Source organism: Columba livia, chromosome 3 (assembly GCF_036013475.1).
Source record: "Columba livia isolate bColLiv1 breed racing homer chromosome 3, bColLiv1.pat.W.v2, whole genome shotgun sequence".
In the NCBI taxonomy this organism is placed as follows: Eukaryota; Metazoa; Chordata; class Aves; order Columbiformes; family Columbidae; genus Columba; species Columba livia.
Window position 1 is genome coordinate 97,846,430 of NC_088604.1, and position 21,799 is coordinate 97,868,228.

At 40.9% G+C, this 21,799-nt stretch overlaps 1 long non-coding RNA gene across 2 annotated transcripts in view; it reads right to left on the minus strand.

Annotated features, from left to right (window-relative positions):
* LOC135579125 (uncharacterized) overlaps positions 1-21,799 on the minus strand; it is a 60,478-nt gene that overhangs the window by 38,369 nt on the left and 310 nt on the right. For both annotated transcript variants that reach the window (XR_010471614.1, XR_010471613.1), the window contains exon 2: positions 21,596-21,717. This is a non-coding gene — a long non-coding RNA (uncharacterized LOC135579125). The remainder of the gene's footprint in view (positions 1-21,595; positions 21,718-21,799) is intronic.

Sequence of the window (21,799 nt, forward strand, 5' to 3'; positions counted from 1 at the left end):
CTGAAAATGTGAAGTCATCTCTGTGTGGAGAAGGTCAAGGGCGGAAAAGGGAAAATGTGCCCTTTTCCATCACTTCCCACCACATCCACATTTAGAAGCGAGGCAAGGTCTGTGGAAAAAAAAGCTTTGCCTCCCACAACACACCTGGACTCTCTGCTGTCATTAGACCATCATGGCTACAGATAATACGACTGTTAGAGGCTTAGAAACTACAAGAGTTTAATTACCCAGAAACTGAGCAAGGGAATCTTCTGGGCTGTTGTGGTGCATTGAGAAAAACCTGCTCTAAATTAATTTGAGCTGTAGGCAGCAGTCCTTGCAAGAGGCTCACTGCTTTGCTGAATCGATGCAAACCCCTTCTCTCTGAGGCAAGAAGCACATTTGCACGTGCTGACAGAACCCACGTAAGAGCCCAGGGTTGCTCAGGGCTTTCTTAACATGTTTGCATAATTGTGGTTTTTCAGACCAAAAGCGGAAGGTAAACTTCATTCATGCCTGACCTGCTGGCCTTCACAGCTGGAACATGTCGGGAATCACTTCTGGCACCGAAAAGGTTAATTGTCTCCTGCTGTGAGGTAGGAGTCTAGAAAAGGATACCACATTTGGTGGGAATTATAGTAAATGAGGTTTTCTTTATAGCATTGCTCATTCTCAACATGTTGAAAGGGCATTAGTTCACAGTCACTTTCTCTGGAATTATCAAATCTGCTCAGGAAGCCTTCATTAGGATATTAAACAAGACTTAATAAGTGAAAGTGATTTGCATCGCTGATAATCGTGCGCATTAATCAAGCAAGCTTCTGTCTCTCCCTCTGCAATATGTTTCATGTTCCATTGTAAAGCCTCTTTAATTCTGTAGGGCTTCTTAAAAGGGAAACGTTACATTTAGAAAGCCATTTTTAAAATGATTTACTTAGCAAAGATCACTATAAATAATGTTCAACTCACTCCTCAGCTTTAACCATCAATATAATTAATACTGAGGGGTTTGTATCAGGGATATGGGCCAGATGTGTTCCCATTTATCAGATATAGATTGCACTTACTCTAATAAATGTGTTTTCATTCTGAGTAACTTTTGAAACCAAATAACTGCATGTGGCACTTTAATCTCAAGTCACAATTTTAGGCTAAGGCATTTATTTCTCATGCCGTGGGGGACCCTGCGAGCTTTCACTACATCATTCCACACACACCAGAATCACACCACAGTTCTTAATGAAATTGTGTGGCAAATATTTCCTGCTGTTCAGTAATTCCGAGGTAACTTTGCATGATCTACTCTTAGGGGGTGATACAACTTCTACAAAGCACAGCCAACTAGTACCGTGTAATTAATACCTTACACTAGTCCAGCATATTCCTTCCCTGGATCCCGCGATGTGTGCAAATAGGTTTAATCCTCAGAACACCACACAAGACAAGCCTTTGTGCACAGACAGACCGACACTCAGATGATAAGTGGTTTTACCTACACTAGCAAATTCTTGAGAAAACAGAACTTGGCCCTTAAAAAGTCTTACTCTGCTGCTCTTGCCAGTAGCCTGCACTGTGCTGGTGTTGGTCACTCCTTTGAACACAGCCCCATAACTAGGAATGCTCTGCACTCTCACAGATGCCACCTGGATGCTTCACAGCCATGGGAATATTTTTAACAAGAAAAAAGATATCAATATTACTGTTCCTCACCAAATGTCTCACCAAGGGATTGCCTTAGGGAAATCTTTTCACAAGAATCAGCAGCCATTGTAAAAAATGTGGCAAAATGAAAACCTAATTATTGTTTATTGTGCATCAGGAAGGACTGTGGTCATGGTCTGTAAATATATAAAGTGACCAACACTGTAATCTAAGGAAGGAATAATATTGTTGTCAGGGTGAAGAAAAGAAGCACAGCATCTAAAGAAGCTCACCCACAAGGGTGACCTCTTATCCACCAAAACGAATGAGAGCAAGGAGGTGCCTATGCATTTATTTAGGTAGCTAGATCAGGGCCTGAGCAACCAGGATCGTGTTAGGCCACTTGTGATACATCTATGCTTCTGTTTCTGAAGATGAAAGAGAGGTGGGAATTACTGGTGGGAGTGCAATATCCACTTTTTCTGCAGGTGTGACTATTTAGTCCACTCCCCAAGAGAAGCAGCCATCGTTTCTCATTACTTGCTGCATGGACGTTTTGCAGTTGTCCTTACTGTACCTCATGTTATTTACATTGTCCTGAGACCTGAAAGCATCATTTTGATCATTTTAAGAAACTATTGCTAAAATGAAGACTGTGAGAAGAGTTATTGCTTTTAAGAAAATGTGGTTTGCTGGAGATCTTGTTTGCATTCACTCAGGCTGAGCACATAGCTTAAATGGAGCTAAAGAGATGATGTTTCTATAAAGTTGTGGAGACTCAATCCATTATAATGGCCTGAAACATGAATTATGTGCCCTGCTTCACTACCTTCATGGTTCAGTAAGCTGCTGTAGCTCAGATGGAACCATTTATCTGAAGAAAGGTGTTATTCCCTGCTTACTGCTGATTTCCTTTTATTTGTGTCTATATGTGTGTTTATGTGTGGTGTTTTCCAGATAACAGGTGTTAAGCTTCATAGGTCCATCTGAACAGTTTTCTTTGTATTCTAGAGTATGTTTGAGAAGATCAACATCCAGTAATTCACTTCTATTTTCAGTATCAATTTTATGGTTGGACCATTCACATGGGTGAGAAACTGTGCCTCTAAGCTTTGAAATCAGTTATGCGGACTCACTCTGATGATAATCAAGTGGGAAAAATATTTCAGTATCCGCTAACAAGAGCAGAAATGCAACCATATTTTTCCCTAACTGTTGTATAAAAATTTTAAATTTTCAAAATACAAGTATAGAGTTTAAGCTCCCAAATCAATGCTTTGATGTTTAAACGGATTTGGCCATTTATTTTTCAAGTTTGTTGGGAGTTGCACTGGAGGTCAGTGCAGCAGGCTTGCCTGAACATGGTCCATTACCCTCTGCAGCAGCAGCAAACACGGAACAAAGGCACCCCTTCATTATCACACACAAGGAAAACTCTGGCAGAGGCTGAAAGAGGGTAATGAGTATATCTACAGTGAGCAAATATAGTGCTGTACGAAGATACTCAAACTAGCTCTAATTGACAAAATGCAGTTTCTCTACATGGCATCACACAGTGCCGTGTAAACACGGCCTAAACCTGTGTTTATGGTGGTACGTTCCTGGGAGTTCTGGGTAAAGTTAGATTTAGGACCAAGGCCTCCTCCACCTAGCTCTGACAACTGGAAGATTGGAGATAACGCTAATGATATCCCTCTTAAAGCCTCTACTCCTGGGATCATATGATTTGCTGAGAATCTCTACTTTCATTTAATAATAGAAAGGTAATTTCCATCAGTGATGCAGAGGAGCTGGGAAGCATGACCAGAATATCTCCTAAAGCCTCTCCTCTCCTGCCAAAAAATCCCTCAGAGGTAATAAAAGGAGCCTAAAAGGTATTATTTTTAATCTTCTAGTATTTAAGCCAATGACATAATTCTCTGTGCTGCAGCATCTTATAATTTTTGAGCACTTGGAAGTATTAATAATGCAGCCTAAAACAGATATTTGTGAAAAGACAGCACTAAATAGCATAGTGAGGAGGCACATGAGGCCTTCAAAATAGCATAGCAGGCCTGGAGGGGAGGGAGGGGGAATGGACACACACACTGTAATACTGCGACTAAATAAAACAGCCCCTAGATGTTTCTCCTTTCAGAGACCAAACAGAATGAAATGGCTGGTGCCCATAGACATCAGTCTGCTTTCCCCCGAAAAAAGGTTGGCTGCGTTCAGATTGCCCACTGGGACCAGTATGGCACTGTCCCTGAGAGCACTAGAGGCTAAACCCACACCAAGAAGCCTTGCTGAGAGTTGAACAATATAGACAGTCACATATCTGTACTCAAGCCTGTGCCCAGCCTCATTTTATTTCCTACTATCAGCTCCTGGTATGATAAGAAGGGTGACTCGCAGAGCTGCAGGCTGGGGTAGCTGGGGAAGGGGGTCCTTGCAGAAGCCCCGACCCAGGGGCAGGTGTGAGGAGGCTGCACGGTTGTGGAAATGGGGTAAGAGAAGTAGAAAGTGAGTGTCGGGCAGGTGGGAAAAGGAAAGCGTGAGGAACCAGACAGCAGCAAAATGTGCAGCTCTCCTAACACTGAACTGGAACGTCTTCTTGAACAGAAAAGCCTAATTGCCCTTTTCTTTTGCTATGAAATGTTACTACACAGCTTCAGTTTCCCACCACGTCTCTATCTCAGCACTTGCAGAAGTTTCCTGATAAATATAAGCCCTACTAAGCCAGGCTGGTGTATCACCCTAAAACAATTATCTATCAAGTCTTAATTTAATCTTTATGTCACATTCAAAAATCAGGTAAGATGATACCAAAACAAAACAAAACAATAACAAAAAAACAACAACAAACAAATGAAGAAAGATAAACCAAAACCAACCAAACAAAAAACCAAACAACAAAAATTACTGGGGAAAAAAAAAAACACAAAAAAAACCCAAAAAACAAACCGCAACCTACAAACACACAAGAACTCATCTATAATGAGATTGATGATTTAGGCTTAATTGGAGCAAATGCTGTTATTAAAGGCATATGTAAATAATTTTTCAGACTGCTAAAATTCGTTAGTAATATTGGTGTCAAATACAGTTCTGTATGAACTTAAAATGGAGGAATATGTCCAAACATAGGGCCTGACTCCATCTCCATTGCCCCTGACTCACGTTTTCACTTCCTGAGAACAAGATTACACATTAGAGACAAACACTCCAATATGGGAGAAAAGTTGGATGTGAAATTTTTGTGCAGGCTCATCTCTCAACCTGAGGCCAAGCCTAGGAATTTTTTTTTATAACCATAGAGCACAAACACAGAGGGATCGAGTCACAAACATTTTTACTCAGTGGAAACGGTAAAGCAGAAAGCTCTGCCCTTTGAGACACAGGAGAAAGCGAGGAAGTTGATTGAGCTAACAGAATCAAAGCACCCAGACTCTGCCAGAAGCCTTGGACATCACCTGTTTTTAACTATGCAGGCCAGAAGGTCAGATATAAACTGAAATAATTTCTTTTTCTAATAAATATAATTTCAGAAAGTATAACAAGCATTCAGCTGTACTTCTCATGGAACCTAAGTCTGATTCTGGTGATCATGATGTGGAATATAATAAGAGGAAATCCTTTCAAGGTTTTGTGGAAGCATTGCCATGGATTCTCCCAGCCATCACTTTCTCACTGGTATGCAATAATTGATTGCTAATCTCTGGTGGCCCAGTTGCAGTGGGATTCTCTCCCACAAACTGACTTCTCTAAGAAACCCCACTCCTATCCCCAGAGGCCTCTTCTGAAACCTACAGTAGACAATAGCTCACTGTAATTTCTATAATGATGTGCCAGAGGTACTAAGATACTTGCCTTCTTGCTGGAAGCACTTGGATAACCTGTCAGTGTCTGTTATGTTACCATGTCATATCATATTTTATGTGACACTGCCTACAGGGCTGCATATATGGAGTTTCATGAGCCCCTTTCCAGTGGTCATGGAGGGTGTTTGGAGCAATAATATTTTTCACAACTTCTGGAGTAATACAAAACATTTTTGGATATAAAATAATAAAACTGACTTCAGAGACTTTGCTGTTGGCCTGATGTATGGTTCGTCACAAAAAGGACAAGAAATGTGCCTGCTGTCCTTCACAAGGATCCAGCAGCCACATAAAATTGGATTCTGGCAGAGTGATCAACTAATTTATACTCATCTTTCCTGTCATTTGCCTTGTGATCTGCTTAGCAATGTCCTCTTAGTGAACCTGACATCACATCCTAAATCTACAAGTCTTTGTTTTTTGCAGCAGTAGTACCACTCTCACATGCTGCAAACTCAGCGTTGGTGGTGACAAGTACTCAAGAGAAAAACAGACTAACCAGCTAATATAACTTAGCACACAACTGAAGTAACTTAATTAATAGCAATGAGACTTCATCATAAAGGCAGTAAATTGAAGGTGGATCATTGTAAACAATTCTTTGAAGTAGGATTTACAGTACCCTAGTACAATAGCAACTGCATCTTTCTTCCTGTTGGAGATGGACTGTGGTCAGAGAGGAAGAGAGAGGATGAGAGAGGAAGGAAGGAAGGAAGGCAGGCAGGCAGGACAACTGATGTTGTTGGCTTTCTATTCTGATATATCTGGGTGATTTATCTTGTTCAAGGAAAACTGAAACACCAGCAAAGATCAAACAGGAATTACCAAGACTGTGGGAGGCCAGAATGTGAACTTCTTTCATACCTAACATTAAAAAGTCTTAAAACCTTTTATCGACTGGTATTATCAGGCTGCAAAATGACTGTGAGGGTGAAAGAGCCAAGGATAGAACCAAGGATCTATAAATCCCAAATCCTTGCTCCAACAAATTGTTAACAATTCCCCTCAAACATGAAGCAGGACGATTTCTCTGGGTTATGTTACCTTTTGGGGCTACATAACCTCTTATTGGCCAAGAAATTAGTTGTTCAAGCTCCAAGTGAAGTACCTGGTTCCAGGATGGCATGTTGCAGTGAAAAGTGAAGATCTTGTATTCATTTGTCTGGGATAACCTCTACCTCTGAAGAAAAATGTTCATTTCAAATATGATTTTGTAATAAAAACAACAGAAAAAACTATCTTCTTCAATGAAGTTATAAAATAATTTTTACCACATCCTTCCACATCTTCTTTTTCCACGGATCAGAACGACAGGAACCAGATGCTAAGCCAGAAAGGACATTGTTCCACCTGCAACATCTGGCTCTTTGGCAAGCCATACGGGAAGCTTCAAAGTTGCATCTCTGCCTCTCACATGGTAAGGCTGCTGGTCGATTGCTTTATCTTCCTGAATGTAATTTTCCTTTGATTCACCTATAATTCTGAGGAACTGATGCATTTGTACCCATTTTGAATAAAGTTCTGTACAAATGCCACATTTGATCCCTAGGCAGATCCTTTTATTTCTTTTTATATGTTCTTTAATTCATGCACTGGCTTTACTGCTGCTCAGCTACATCATGGCTGGTACTTGCACACACGCCACAGCCTTTTTTCTCTACATGAAGTTAAATATCCAGGCTCTCAGCCATGCAAAACCAAGTAAAAATTAAAATACTTTTCTTAGTATTCCTTCTTGCTGCAGTGAGGCACTTTTGTAACAGAGGAGAGGCAGCCTCCCATTACTTGCTAACATTCCTGAATCATTCCTACCCTCAATTCCTCAGTCTTCCTCTATCAGATTTTTTCCAACTCTCTGTGTCTTGTGAGCATTAAATCAAGTAAGTTAAACATTACAGTAACTTTCAGATGAACCAGAAAAAGCAAGATGACTGTAAGTTAAGACTACACACTGCTCTCCTTGGAACCACCTGGTCTAGTGAGGTAACAAGTAATCTCAGCTGTTTCCAAGCACTCTGATATTTAACTTTCAAAAAGCTCTTGTCCATACAAAATATGAGACAACTGAGATAGTGGAGAACTACAAAAACCATGTATAACACAACAGGTTCTGGCTGGGGTCTCCAGAGGGTGCTGTGGAACACTCTGTTAATTAACAGGAAAGGAGTAATAATTCATTAGCATTCATTCACTTAGGATTTAAATCCTGATTAGACATGTATCCTGCCCTACAGCTATGGGTATCTTTTTTCTCTGTGCTGGACTCCACAAAAGGCAACGTGATTCCCACCCTCATGCCGCTATTCCTTTCCTTTACCTACATCAGCTGTCAGACTGAGACCTATTTTCCTAATTACCATATCTCTGCTCTGAGGTAGGTAACATGCAGCCCATCTTCATGTGGGGATAAGGTGAAGCCTAAGAAAATTATGTTTTTCTTAAAGAATCTTTTATTTTTTCACATTCTCTACCTGAGGCCAACCAAAACCCAGCAGCTACTTTAATATCACATAACCTGTGACAGCAGGGCAAGTCATTAGTCCACAAAAAGCAATGAGTACTTTCCAAGATGTGGCCCAGGAGCAGGTCCAGAGAAGAGCAACAAGACTGGTTAAGGGACTTGAGCACAAGACCTATGGGGAGAGGCTGAGGGAGCTGGGGTTGTTTAGTCTGGAGAAGAGGAGGCTTAGAGGTGACCTCATCACTCTCTATAACTACCTGAAGGGAAGTTATAGCCAGGTAGGGATTGGTCTCTTCTCCCAGGCAGTTAGCAATAGGACAAGGGGGCGTGGGCTTAAACTCTGCCAGGGGAAATTTAGGCTGGATATTAGAAAGAAATTCTTTACAGAGAGAGTGGTCAGGCGTTGGAATGGCCTGCCCAGGGAGGTGGTGGACTCACCGTACCTGGAGGTTTTTAAACTGAGATTGGACATGGCACTTAGTGCCATGATCTAGTAAACGGACTGAAGTTGGTCCAAGGGTTGGACTTGATGATCTCTGAGGTCTTTTCCAACCCAGTTGATTCTGTGATTCAGAAGTACTTGCCTCATCTATTTGCTTTAAGCACACTGGGTCAAGGCTCTGTTTCATGGTGGATGGACACATACTTCTTAGCAAGTAAATCCCAAGGGAGAGGGACTTGCAGTTTTGCCTATGTCTGAGTGCCAAGCTCAAGGATAAATGCCTTGCAACCTACAAAGTCATAAAAAGCAAAATTAGTAGAGGTGAAATGACTGAGAATTGCACCAGTGTAATTGGCAGAAATGTGACCCACTGCATTCCAGCTTCACAAAAATCAGCAGGAGTAAGGAAAGCATACATTTCTCTGAATTTAAGTTTATTTGAAAATATGTGCAGAAAAGTACCCTAAACTTGTTTTGCTTTTCCGAGTTTTAATGAGAATTCCACTCTGAGTCAGAAAAGCTATATTTTCTCCAATGTTTAGAAATTCGTTGACCTAAAAGATTTGAGGCATGGCTATTACATTCAGTAACACAGAAAGCTGCAAGTGGGGTTAAGTCCCAGTTCTCCTAGGCGCTGTACAGACTCAAACTAAGAGATGGTCTCTCATGCAAAGGACTAGCAAGGAAAGAAAAAAAAAAAACACAACACACAAAACCAAAACACAACCAACCAAAACAACATGCCATACAAGTGCCAATGGAAAAAGAAGCACAGAGGTGAAGTGACTTAATAAGGTTACATAGCAGAGCTAAGAGTAGAATACAATTTGAATACAATTCTTCTCATGCCTTCTTAAGTGCCCACTAGAAAAGGCCATAGACATCCTTCAGTGTTTCCAGGCAGAGCCCCAGTATTGGTTACCCTCAATTGGATGCCTTCACTCATTCTTTTTGAAAATAAAAAATTGTCCTTGAACTGTACTTCACAGCATTGACACAGTAGTTTACAATTATAAACAATTATGAATGAGTTTTAGCTCACTTTTATTTCACCCACTTTTCACATTCACATAGTTGGTTGTATAGGAATATATGTGGGGTTTGACTCATTTCTCCTGCAATCTGTACAGACCACCTTTTGCAGTTTGACAATATGGCACCCAGAGTTGATAATCTCTGTTACAAGGCAGCCACAGACAGTTCGTGGAGAAAGCAGTTTCTCAGTATTATCTGCTTGCCTCAAAAAGAAAATAAGAAATAACTATGCTCAGAGAGTGATAGCTTCCATGGATGTCTACACATACTTTTCTCTCTCAACAGCAGAGAAGCCAACCAGAGGTGCAACACCTCAAGCCCTCTCAGACTGACAGTAAAGAAGAACCTAACTGTTCTCTTCACACAACAGTGTACAGAGGAAGGGAAGGCATGGGTGTCTCGGGCTGCCAAAACCTCATGGAAGAGCTGAAATCATGCTTATTGCAAGCCCAAGAGTGAACAAATAAATTGTATTGACATGCAGGTATTAGCACGTACTTTTGAGAAGCAGAGCGGAAGCATTCCTAGCTCCGTCAGTCACAGACTCACTGCATCGGTGTTGGCTGGTGTCAGGTCAAGCCCGGTCCTCACTGGCCCAGCTCAGAACCTGCCTGTTTCCCAGCCCTCCCATGGTTCTTTCTGTTCAAGGAAGCCAGATGACCGCTTTGCCCGCCCCAGAAGTACCAGTCACTCTTTTCTCTCAAATTACCCAACTGACCAGTGTAGTTAAGTCCAACTCAGAGGGACTGTTACCAGCCTTTGCTTAGCTCGGTGACACTTTTGCTTCAGACCAGAAGGAAGTTTTGTGAACCAAAAACCACACCTGATTTTCTAGCCTGACCGAGAAGCCGACACTCTTCTTCCAAACCTTTCCTATTTCCCACTGGGCTCTGCACCCCTCTATGTGCCACAGAAACTTTGCCTTGCAGAAGGGTATCACCAGGGAAATGGAGTGGCCGTGGAGAAGAATCACCATGTGCAGGAGATCCCCTTTGCTGCTGTGATCATTATCTGAGAGATTCATTAACTCTGTCAATAATGTCACCTACCACACAGTGCTCTCCAGTATCTTGAGAAAAGGTCAGAAAGAACAACTTAGGAGGTAGCAACCTAAGTGGCACCAGTAAGATTAGACTGGATAGAAGACATGGCCAAGAGAAGTGAGACAGAGGTATGGAAATCAGATATGCAAAAAAGGTGGGTGCAGATTTCCTTCAGAGTCAAAAGTCTGAAGGGCCACTGAAGCTTTTGCTTCTGAGTCCTTCCCTAATGCTGGCAGACTACGTAGAAATACAGATTTTGGGTCAGACCTACACTGCCTTGCCAGCTTTACGGATGCACCTTTCCTCTTCTGCATTTTTAAGCTGTGCAGCTACCAAGACTATTCTACAATGTTGAGCTTTTTCTACTGAATAAAAATCTCATCTCGTGTCCAAAAAGACTCAGTGTTTCTCTCCATATATAAGATTTTATGATTTGTCCTTCCTCATTTAGAGTAACATTGTAGTTCTGTAGCGGTCAGAAACCTAGGGCCTGATTTTCAAGTGTCAAGGGCCATCAAAATAAATAATTCCCAGTATCGTGAACGAGATCTGTGTGTGTGCTCAGCACCTTTGAAAATCAGACTCTCTTGTGCTTAGCTATCAAAATGACTGGCACCAGGCATATCCCTTGACCGTGCGATCTATATAAAAGTATTACTCCTTCAAAATCTTGTCACTAATTCCAAATCATATTCCTTCAAAACTCTTTCAAAAATACATTAAATTTGTACATAATCCAGTCCAGCTACTCTACAGAAAAACAGTTTAATTCACCCTCTTCAACCTGGTTAGGCTATTCATATTCTCCATTCAACAAGGCCAACTCTATTTTTGATCACGTCAGGACCAGAACAAACATCATTTCCCAGATACAGTCTCAGGACATTCACCTTTTAATGTCTCCACTCAAACTCTGACATTTTGATGCTTTTTATTCTGTTCCCCAGTCCTCTTCCTATATTTCATATAATTTTCAAAGGTTTTCTTTCTATAGTGCCCTGTGAGACTTTTCCTCCACCATCTCATGGAATGCCTCAAAAGTGAATGGCAATTCTCCTTCTCTTTGGCCATTATTCTTTATGTGGACATTTGCAAAATCAACAGCATTCTCTTTATGAAGGCAGTGACACTGTTCTTTCATAAACCACTATGATTATTTCTTCTGTGTCTCTGTTCTTTACCAGGAAAAACGGGATGGCAGAAGGTGTCTCAACAGTGGTTAGGGAATTCTCCCTAATTTTGTTGAGTGTGCTTGCATGTCCACATCCAGCCACAAGCATATATATTTTTATAGCAAATTCAGTCCATCTAGTAAATGGAAACCAAAAGGGCTACGCTGCCCTGTGACACATCTACCAAACACCCAGGAGAAAAACTTGGCATTAACCTTCAATAAATGAATGGATTATATTTCAAACAGTAAGATGGATTAATATAGGCATAGCCTATGAATTAAACATTGCCTAACTTTGCATGATGCTAATTTATTTTGGCATATCTTGATGATTGTGCTGTGGCTGTGTCCTTCTGAATGCTTTTTAATTGTCCAGTGGTTGTCCTTTATAATCCAGCTGCTGGCTACAGTAAAATACGCAGTAATCCACATCAACACCAGATATACAACTGCACACACAGAGCGTATACTGGACATGAATCACAGAACCGTAGAACAGTTTTGGTTGGAAGGGACCTTCAAAGCTCATCTAGTCCAACCCCTGCCATGAGCAGGGACATCTTCAACTAGATCAGGTTGCTCAGAGCCCCGTCCAACCGACCCTGAACGTTTACAGGGATGGCGCATCTACCATCTCTCTGGGCAGCCTGGGCCAGTGTTTCACCATCCTCATTGTAAAACATTTCTTCTTTATGTCTAGCCTGAATCTCCCCTCTTTTAGTGTAAACCCATTACCCCTTGTCCTATCACAAGAGGCCCTGCTAAAAAGCCTGTCCCCATCTTTCTTATAGGCCCCTTTTAAGTACTGAAATGCACAATAAGTTCTTCCCGAAGCCTTCTCTTCTCCAGGCTGAACAACTCCAACTCTCTCAGCAAATCTGCTTTGTGTGGTACAGGCAGACAGACAGGCACACACATACACAAGGCCTCATCAATTTCAACAAAAATAAAGCAAAATTCAGTCCATTAAACTGGTTAAAAACACCATCAGTAGAGTAACTGTGTGTATAATATGGCTGTAGACTAAAGTTTTATTTGCATTTCCAAATAACAAAACATTAGCATTCTCTGTACAGAGAAACATCATCTTATTCTTAGGAGTAAATCTCTGTATTTGGTCTTCTGTGAAGACTAGAGGCATCTGCCAAGAGCCACTTTTATTGGGTGCCTTACAGCAAGAGAAGAAGAATGAGCTGCTACTCCACAGCCAGTCTAACGTACAAGAGAGATGACAATGGCTAGAAAGCAAACAGACAGAGAAGGGACTTGCCCGAAGTCCCAGCTGCACGGCAGGTATTCAGCTTGAAAACAGGATGAGACTAACACCAGATATGAGAGGGGACAGCCACCGCTGGGAAGGCAGCTATAGGAACAGTTACTGATCCATAAACACACTTCTCACTCTTTTGCTCCTCTTAGAAGCCGCTGTGTGCCTCAGAACTAATTCCTCAGTGCGGCTTCCAAATGTTCCAAGGGTGATTGTTCCCCTCTCCACTCCCAGAGCTTTACTGTATCTGTTCTTCTCCAAGTCGGAAAATGCACCTAAGGAAAACACGCCTAAACTTTCGCACAAGGCATCATGCACATCACTGACATGAGACTGACTGTTCTGCTAAGACACATAAATTCAGCATCTACCACCTTCCCTGTGTTCTAAATGGATGGTCACCTGGAAGGAAGCTGCAAAATCAAGCAAAGAAAATATATTTACCACTGGTGCCTGCTAGAGGACACACAGCAGCCAAGTCATTACAGCCCAGAAAACCTCCTGGACCAAACCAGGCACAATGTACCCTTGTTTATTGTCCTGCTCCCTAAATTCATTTATGCAAATCCTGCTCCGGTTTCTCAGGTACCAATATCAATGAATTAATTCATGTAAATGAGGGCTAGAAAGGGCTTTGGCCCTTTAAAATTTGTCTTTGTCACTATCATTTTTACCAGGTTTTTCCTGTTATTTTCTTTCCAACTCAAAATATGGCATATTTTGTCACTTTAAATCTGCAGGTAAGAAGATTAGCCAGCTTTGGAACATGGAAATGTGCTTCTAAGCAAGTGGCATGCACCACCTCAAGCACACATCCCTGAAAGATGTGCTCAGTAAACTACTATGATATTTTTTTTTGTAATAAAGAGATGAGCTTCCCATTGCGCTCTCTCATGTAAAGCTCATTATGGAAGCCAGTTTCACCAGTTCACCCCCATGTTTACCAAACCTGTATACTGAGAGCTCAGAGATATGAAAGAAAATGCAGAAGTATATAAAGCAATAAATATTGGAAATTATATGTTTAATTCATACAGCAAATTACCAGAGATTACTTGTACAAGTAGCCTGCAATGTCCTTAAAAATATTCTTTAACTGAGGAAAAGTTTTCTGACCTTTGGAGGAAATGCTTGCTTCTAGCTATGACTAAAAAGAGATTTCCTTCTTTCTCTGTTGTGTTAAGAATCTTTTCTTCTTATAAAGAAGGCACCACAGTGGTTTATAACTGTCATAAAAGCCTGCAATCCTTTTGAGGTTAAGCTACTCAGCTATTCAACTTATACTACAGAAACTTTGAAATTCAAAAAGAAAAAATAATGTAAGTTTTTGAAGGACATGTGTTGCTGTAGGTGATCCTGTTAATTAAAAGTGATTGCCTGCTAGGAAATCATACTTTAAAAAGTTTCATGAATTTATTAGAACCCTGAAGGTATCTTTGTATGCACAGGGCTTTACATGCCATTTATGCAATTTTGTTTCAGATCTGTTTAAAGCTTTGCTGACACTCCCAGAGCAGGGAACAGCACTGCCAGCATTTGTATGTATTTTGGCTAATTGAATTATGTGAAAATACATACTAATGAAGCTTTACCAGTGATGTTTGCTGAGGATAGTTTAAGTCTCATTTTCTTCTACATTAGCAGTATCTTTCTGTTGCAGATTTACCTTTTTGAAAAGCACAGATTCCTATAGGGTTTTGTGCAGAAACTATGTCCCCATTTTTGCAGTTATGCAGAACGTAGCTATGTGAATGTATATCTGAGTGTATGTCAATAGATACAGAGCTTTTAATAGAGATGACAAGAAGACAAACAGTAAACCACAATTTGAGATTAAGATCTACTACTTCATTATTAGGAGTGAACAATTTCAAATGCAAAACTAATGAATATCTATTGTAACAATTTATTTTTTTCCTGTTACTAGATTTACACATGGTATTTTAATTGGTCATTACTTAATTACCCATTTCTGCACAAATCCACCCGTCAATATTCTTATATAGACTCTTCCTCAGCTATGCTTTGCTACCCCTTGACAATGGTGTTTGAAGATAAACGATTGAGACAGAAGAGTTATTTATTGTGTATGGTTTTTAAACTCGAACCATGGGAAATATCAAAGCTGCGGTAGATGAACCTCTTTCACTGGAGATGGGTGGGGATCCAAATCCCTGCACTCACCAACTGACTGCAGGTATCTCAAGTTTGTCACTACTTCACAAAAGCAATCAGCTAATTGCCTAATAAAAATTGCGATCGGGTATTTGCGGCTCACATTTTCTTTTTCAGGTCACAGACATTAGAAAACTCCTTTTTTCTTTTCTGTCATGTAATGCATAAACTAACCCAATATGTAGGCAGCACCCTGCCTTGCTGTAATATCAAATACTGAAATGTTAAAAGGCAAAAAAAATCCTCTGTGACTCTTACCAGCCAAGAAAAAAACAACTGAGGAAAAGTAACAGGAGATTCATGAAAGTTCACTGTACACTTTGATGAATGTGCGGGCAGGTAGTTTTGCACATGCTTTGGAATATGTTGTCTGTTACAGAGAAATTTATGCATCCCAGGATTGACTTGGAATGATTGGAGTTGGGGAGTCGCTGGGACTTGACTGGGCACTCGGTAACGTTGGGGTTCATCTGGAGCCACTGCACAATCTTCTGCTGAGCTTTTCCAGACTGACACCGTTTTAAATAATATACTAGTTTATTATAGACAGTGTGCATGATTTCAGAAAAAAAAGGGATATTAAGACCAAGTAGGGGAAACTGTCATTTGGTGTAATTTGATCCTCTTATGTAACTCTAGAGTTCTGTTAAACTATTGCTCTTTGTTTCAAAGAGAGTGGAATTTATTTTTTTCAAGATGGGCTTCCCAGGCTGTTTATGAAATCTAATGGTAACATCTTTGGAAACGTAAATGTTTAGGGTTTGCATGTGGGTGTGCATGTGCATGTGCATTCACTTCACAGGCAAAGTTACAGGCTCGAGAGATCTGTCTCCATTTTAGCTTTTTAAAGTCAGAATCTGCATTTATCTGATATATCCACCAGCTGCAGCACAGACAGTTTGTTATGTAACACATGAATAAGAGATGGATGCATTTGTGAATAACAAACCCAAGAGTTAAGACTTTAGAGGGGAATATAAAGTACAGTAAGAAAAGCAAATATGCAATTTTTATCAGTCTCCTACTAATATTGGTACTGCCGATCTAGACTAGAATGTCTTTGAGGATTAAATAAACGCGAATGACTGAGCGAATAATGTATTAATGCGCATTTGATGTTCACATTTACGACTATGTATCTGCCAAACCCAGTAAAATGATCGCTTCTACAGAGACTCTCCCTCTTTTCAGAAATGATATCTCTTGAGGCATTAGAAACAAACAGGGCTTTTCCCTCAAGCTCTTATAGTCCCTCTTCACCCTCCAAAGTAATCAGATAAACATTATTGACGTGTCAGCAAATTCATCATTAAATAATCTCTAACTCCCATCACTATAATAGCAAAGTGCTTCAGAAAACGTAAATGAAAGAAGCCTGCAGGTTAAGGGGAAGACTTTGTTCAGTCATGCAAGACATATACATAACGTGGAAGAAAGCCTCTGAAAAGACCCTCAGCCTTTTGAAAAATGTGTAACTTCTGACCAACAGAAAAGAAGCATATTTTGCATTTTGTCTTATTTGTTACGCCTCTCTGCTCAGTCGTAGTATCTTGTAACTGCTTCTGCGGCAGGAGCCACAGCCAGTTCTACTACAACTTCCCTGTCATCAGTACACACTCAAATACTCACCAGCTGTTTTGCTCTGAAAAGAAAAAAAAAAGACAACCTGGTGTTGTTACCAAATGCCAAGACCCTAGTTGAGATGCAGACAATGTCTCCAGGCTCCCATTATGTTGCTTCAGCCCTGAGCTCTGAAGAGTATCGATAAGGGGCACAAAATAAAACAGGGAAATCAAGAGACGCTGAGTAATAGACCTTTGAATCTTTGTTATTGTTAGATTTACAAATAACACAAACTGGTCTGGGTAGGGAAGGGAAATCAGTTTGCAGTTCAGCATTGGCCTTGGTACAATATCATTTCTCATATGTGGAAAAAAACATATTTGAACACTGAGAGTCATCCTAGTACAAAGAAAGTGAATAAATCACGGCTGCTGTATGAAAGGGTCAGCGTCTCCACACCCATGTAAAAGGGTTAGTAGTGTTCATACTAACGTAAAGCTTATCAACCTGAATGCATAGGGTGTTTTATGTGCTACGAAAGAAAATAGTTTTATGTCCTGAGTGTTTTCCATCATGCAAGATCCTCTTTCCTTTGTGTCAGGTTTTTTTTATTTCTCTATATGTTTTGCTTGCAGCCAGTAAAATCTTACACTTTTTAACCCAAATGAAGGTTTTCATAGAAATTCTGGATTTTGAGTGAAAAGAAACTCCAGAAGCTGAAAGCCTGTTCTGTGTGAAGTCAGCTTCTGTGCATTTGCATGCAATTGTTCAGCCCTCTAGAAAGAATGTGTAGTTACCGGCTCCTAAAAACGCACCAAACCCAAAACATTTTCAGCAAAGCATACTACGCTTTACTTAAAAAAAAAAAAAAAAAAAAAGAAAAAAGAAAAATTCACCTTAAATGCTCATAATTGAAACCCTGTCCTGGAAGAGATGCCTGGCACTCATCCAGAGGCAGGGCTTGGCGATCTTTGTCCCTGGGTACCGTCTGTCTCTAAGGGACGTCTGGGACTGCTGCGCATTTCCCCAAGTCCTTGCTACGTCACTGCACTTTACCTATTCCAACAAAACTGTGGTGGCATGGTAGTCCCAGCTCCCAGTCCCGCTGGTGCTAGCTGCTGTCGTCCCTAGAGCAACAGGCTTCAAAATGCAAAATGACCAGAATAATCACAAAGTCAGTTTAGGGCAATAGCTTCAGATGGGTTGTAGACTTCGATAGACAAAATTGCCTTGCTTAGTTCAGATCAAATTTTCAGCATCTCTGTACAAAAATGGAAGGTAAAAATAATGTATTCAAAGAAAAGCTGTGGTTTTGCCATCTTTGCATGTCTCTGTAAATACATGGGCTTATTGTGTCACTACTCAACCTGGAACTCGGTCTTCCAAACACATCCTTGGCTTCAGGTAGGGTTGTTATCTGCCTGCTTTCCAATCACACTGCCCAGTTTGGCCCACACATCGACAGATCTGTGCCTGCACAGCAGCCCTTTGTCTGAAGTGACTTGGGTTTGTATTTCCAAGGTAGCAACCCTAGATGGAACAATAAATACTCTTTTCTGGCAACATTTTTCTCCTTGAGATGGCAGCTTGCATCCCATCATTTTTAAGGTGGCCCACTGATGCAGGCAATTGCTTGGAGGCAAAACCAGAAGGAAGCCAGCTCTGTATGTGGTTCCTGGGTAAAACGCACCATGATTCCTACCAGACTGGTATTATAGTAGAGATTTAATCCTTTCCCAAAAGATCCATCTTTCTTGAGCCTCAGTTCCAACCAGTAAAGTAAAGGATGGGCCATCCAGAATTAAAAAAAAGAAAAAACCAACCAGACATGGCTCTTTGCAGCTTGCAGTCCTGATATAACAGCCTCCCCAGCCTCTGGGGGATCAGGTAACAATGGGGTTTGATAATACTGCCGGAGTTTATTTGAGGGATGTTGACAGGCCTAATTGCTTGGCAGCTCGGAGCAGCTGTAGGGCCCCTGGCTGGTCTGAGGGGGGGCATTAACTCCTGACTTGCCTGTGGTGTTCCCCATCACAGCTGAAAGGCTGCCTGGGTGAGGGTTACTGTGACACCGAGCTGGGAGAAACACTCCTGGAAAGCGTCTGAGTCCAGAATATGCAAAGTGGCTAAGAAAGAAACTGAGAGGATGTAACGGTGCTAGAAGAATGAATAATAGATTTCATATGGATAGCAGGTCTAGAAGCGGGTTTTCCACATGAGTTCTCCGCATGTTTAAAGTAACATGTACCACTAGTATCAGTTCTTGCCAAAGAAGCTTTGTCCTGTGTTACCCAGACAGCTACTTGCCTGAAAAGAAAGACCAACCATGGCAAGAAAGCCATGACGAATCATTTCTCTGACAGAGACAATGAGTCAACTTCCCCAGGCAGTCTCTCCACCATTTATTTTTACTTTTCACTGAACTTTGGTTTTTAAAACAAATGGGAAGAATATATTTAATATTCTACAGAGAAACAGAAGCGAATGGGGAAACATAACCCAACACCAGCACTGCTGACTGTGATATAAAACATTGCAGATGTTAGAATCCGCATCTTTTCCACTCTGTGTTCTACCCTAGTGGAAATGGGTCATTTGTAACAGTCTAGCAGCAGGTATATGGCTGTGACATGGCAGGGTAAAGTTGCTGTGGGAGTTTCAACTGTGTATTTACAGATTATTTTAGTGAAAGTGAAGTCTCCATTTTGCATTACAGCAGCAGTTTTGCAAAAAATGTAGTTATCTGATGTGGAAAATAAACCACACAATTGTACAATTGTTTTGGAACGCAAGAAAATTGCAATTCCCATTATGCAGTGACCGTTTAATACTGAAATCTCTGAATTATGTCCTAAAATTTTGGATTAAGTACTTGGCATTTCACCATTTCATGGCTTGTACTAACATAAGCCAGAATTTTAGTGGAAACCAAGAAACCTGCAACTCTTCACCATCACTGCCAAAAGGTCTACATGGTGCTAGCCACAATGCCTTGCTTTTCTCGATTCTGTGTCAGTTGGGAAACAATCCTTAAAATTTGGCATGCAAGGGCAGCTCTAAGTCAGCCCACTTGGCACAAGTATCCCGGGCCCAAAGGATTTCTAGCATTACTATTTTTCAGAGAGACCCCAGCTGTGGCACACAGTGTTACGACTTCTTGCCGTGTACATGTACTGTCCATTTTCCTACCTGGCCCAAAACACGTGTCATCTCCCAGTAGGTGTCAAAAGGAAACATATTCCTTCCCTTAATTATTAATCTCTTCTTCTCCTTGACTTTATCCTTATTAAAGTATTTAGGATATCGTTTTGAACCCATTCCTGCAATATTTCTTCATGAAAACAAGTTTCAAGTCTGTATCATCTGTATGTTGTGTACATAGGAAAGACTTTAATTCTTTTTACTGATATTGGGGCTTCGGTGCAAGGGTTTCTAACAAATGTGCTCTAAACCCTAGGAGATCTGTGAGCTACTTCTAAAGGAATGCTTAAGAAAAGTAAATATATTGCAAATAGTTATATTTTCTTTGTAGGCATTGAAAAATTCACAAGAAAAATTATCAAGGGTTACAAATCAGAAAAGGGTGAGAGTTATTGCCTTAGCGTATTCTTTCTGGGAATGTAATTCAGATATGCTTGCCGAAAAGATGACTCCCTGAGCCCTGAGAACACTGAAAGCTTCGTTTGCACAACTCATGTGATTTCTTTGTGTTTGTCATTTGGCTTGGATCAGTGAATCCCACACAGTGCATCATTTCTGATAGGAATGGCCAGAAGTGCTTATGTATCAATCCACACCGTCTGCTATTCAGGGAACATTTTGGCCACACCTCTCTTTGGTGCAGACCTTTGGATTTTTCCTTTTGTGATTTGCAATGCTGACTTCTATTTTCTTGGCAACGGATAAACTCTGAGTATGACAGAGCTATTTTTAGCTGTATATCAACATATTAAAAACAAAGAAATCATTTCCAGTACCCTTATACAAGCTAATGTATAGGAGGAGACAAGATTTTAAATAGCTATGAACTCAAGTTGCTTTAACAGGCTGTCATAGCTGGCGAGCTAACTGCTTGTTTTGCACAAAGTAAAAAATACCCTCCTATCTGTTTTAAATAGTCTCTCCTTTCATCACTTCTATGGGAGAGGCATAGTTTGTCTTTGTTTACTAGGTGTCTTGTCCTCTTAAAGTAATGAGAGGATTGATAGAAACTAATTGGTCCCAGCATTTAAAATACAGTAAATGACACAATTATAATCTCTGTTTTAATGTGATTTGTTGTTTTTTTGTTTTTTTCCAGCACAATGAAAAAGAGCACAGTAGGGTAAAAGGGACACTGGACTCCCAGTATTTTCTCCTGCATCGATATTTTTCTTTCACCTGGGACAGTTTTAATTTTTTGAATGCAGCTCTTAATTCCAGGCAACCCTAAAACATGAGCCACCCAAAATGGCATTTATGACAAGATAGCGGAGGGGCACAAACCTCAATCTGCTAGCAGCATCCATGGGATCTCTTGTGCATAGTAAAAGCACACAATGCTGTATAGTGCTCTGAGGACTCGGACACACAGTGTGCATTAAAAGTAATGCCTGTTTACTCCTACTCCCTTTGACCATGAATAATTTTGTTCATAAGTGGCACGTTAAAGACAAATAACTGCTTGAAACACTTCCAGGTAAATATTTTGAGGCAGCACTAATTTGAAACACCAGCTCAAAAATAACCTGAACACCTGTATAGAAATTCTACCCCTGGCCCTTTCTCCTTCCACAGCTCAGGGTCAGTTATCTGCAACTCTTCCTGTCAACTTGACCCGTCCAGAAGATGGGGACAGCTACAGCGACTCCTGCAACAGCCAGGGGTCACTCTAGCCTTCATTTGCTGGTACTCATTAAGTACCTTAAAAGCACACGCTGAAGAAAAACTGGAATTTTATTCTGTCATTAACTCACCCTTCGGCCTTGAGCATATTATTTCTGGTCAGAGTCAGGGGCCATCTGAGGGACGCGCAAGCCACAGCCACCATGTGTGACCACAGGCTCCTTCCAAAGCAGGGCACTCCGTTGGTTTCCCTCTGCAAGAGTGTGGAAAGGGAGCCCGTAAGCGGACACAGCACGGTCGGGGGAGCCCCAGGACCTGCCTGCAATCCCCCATTT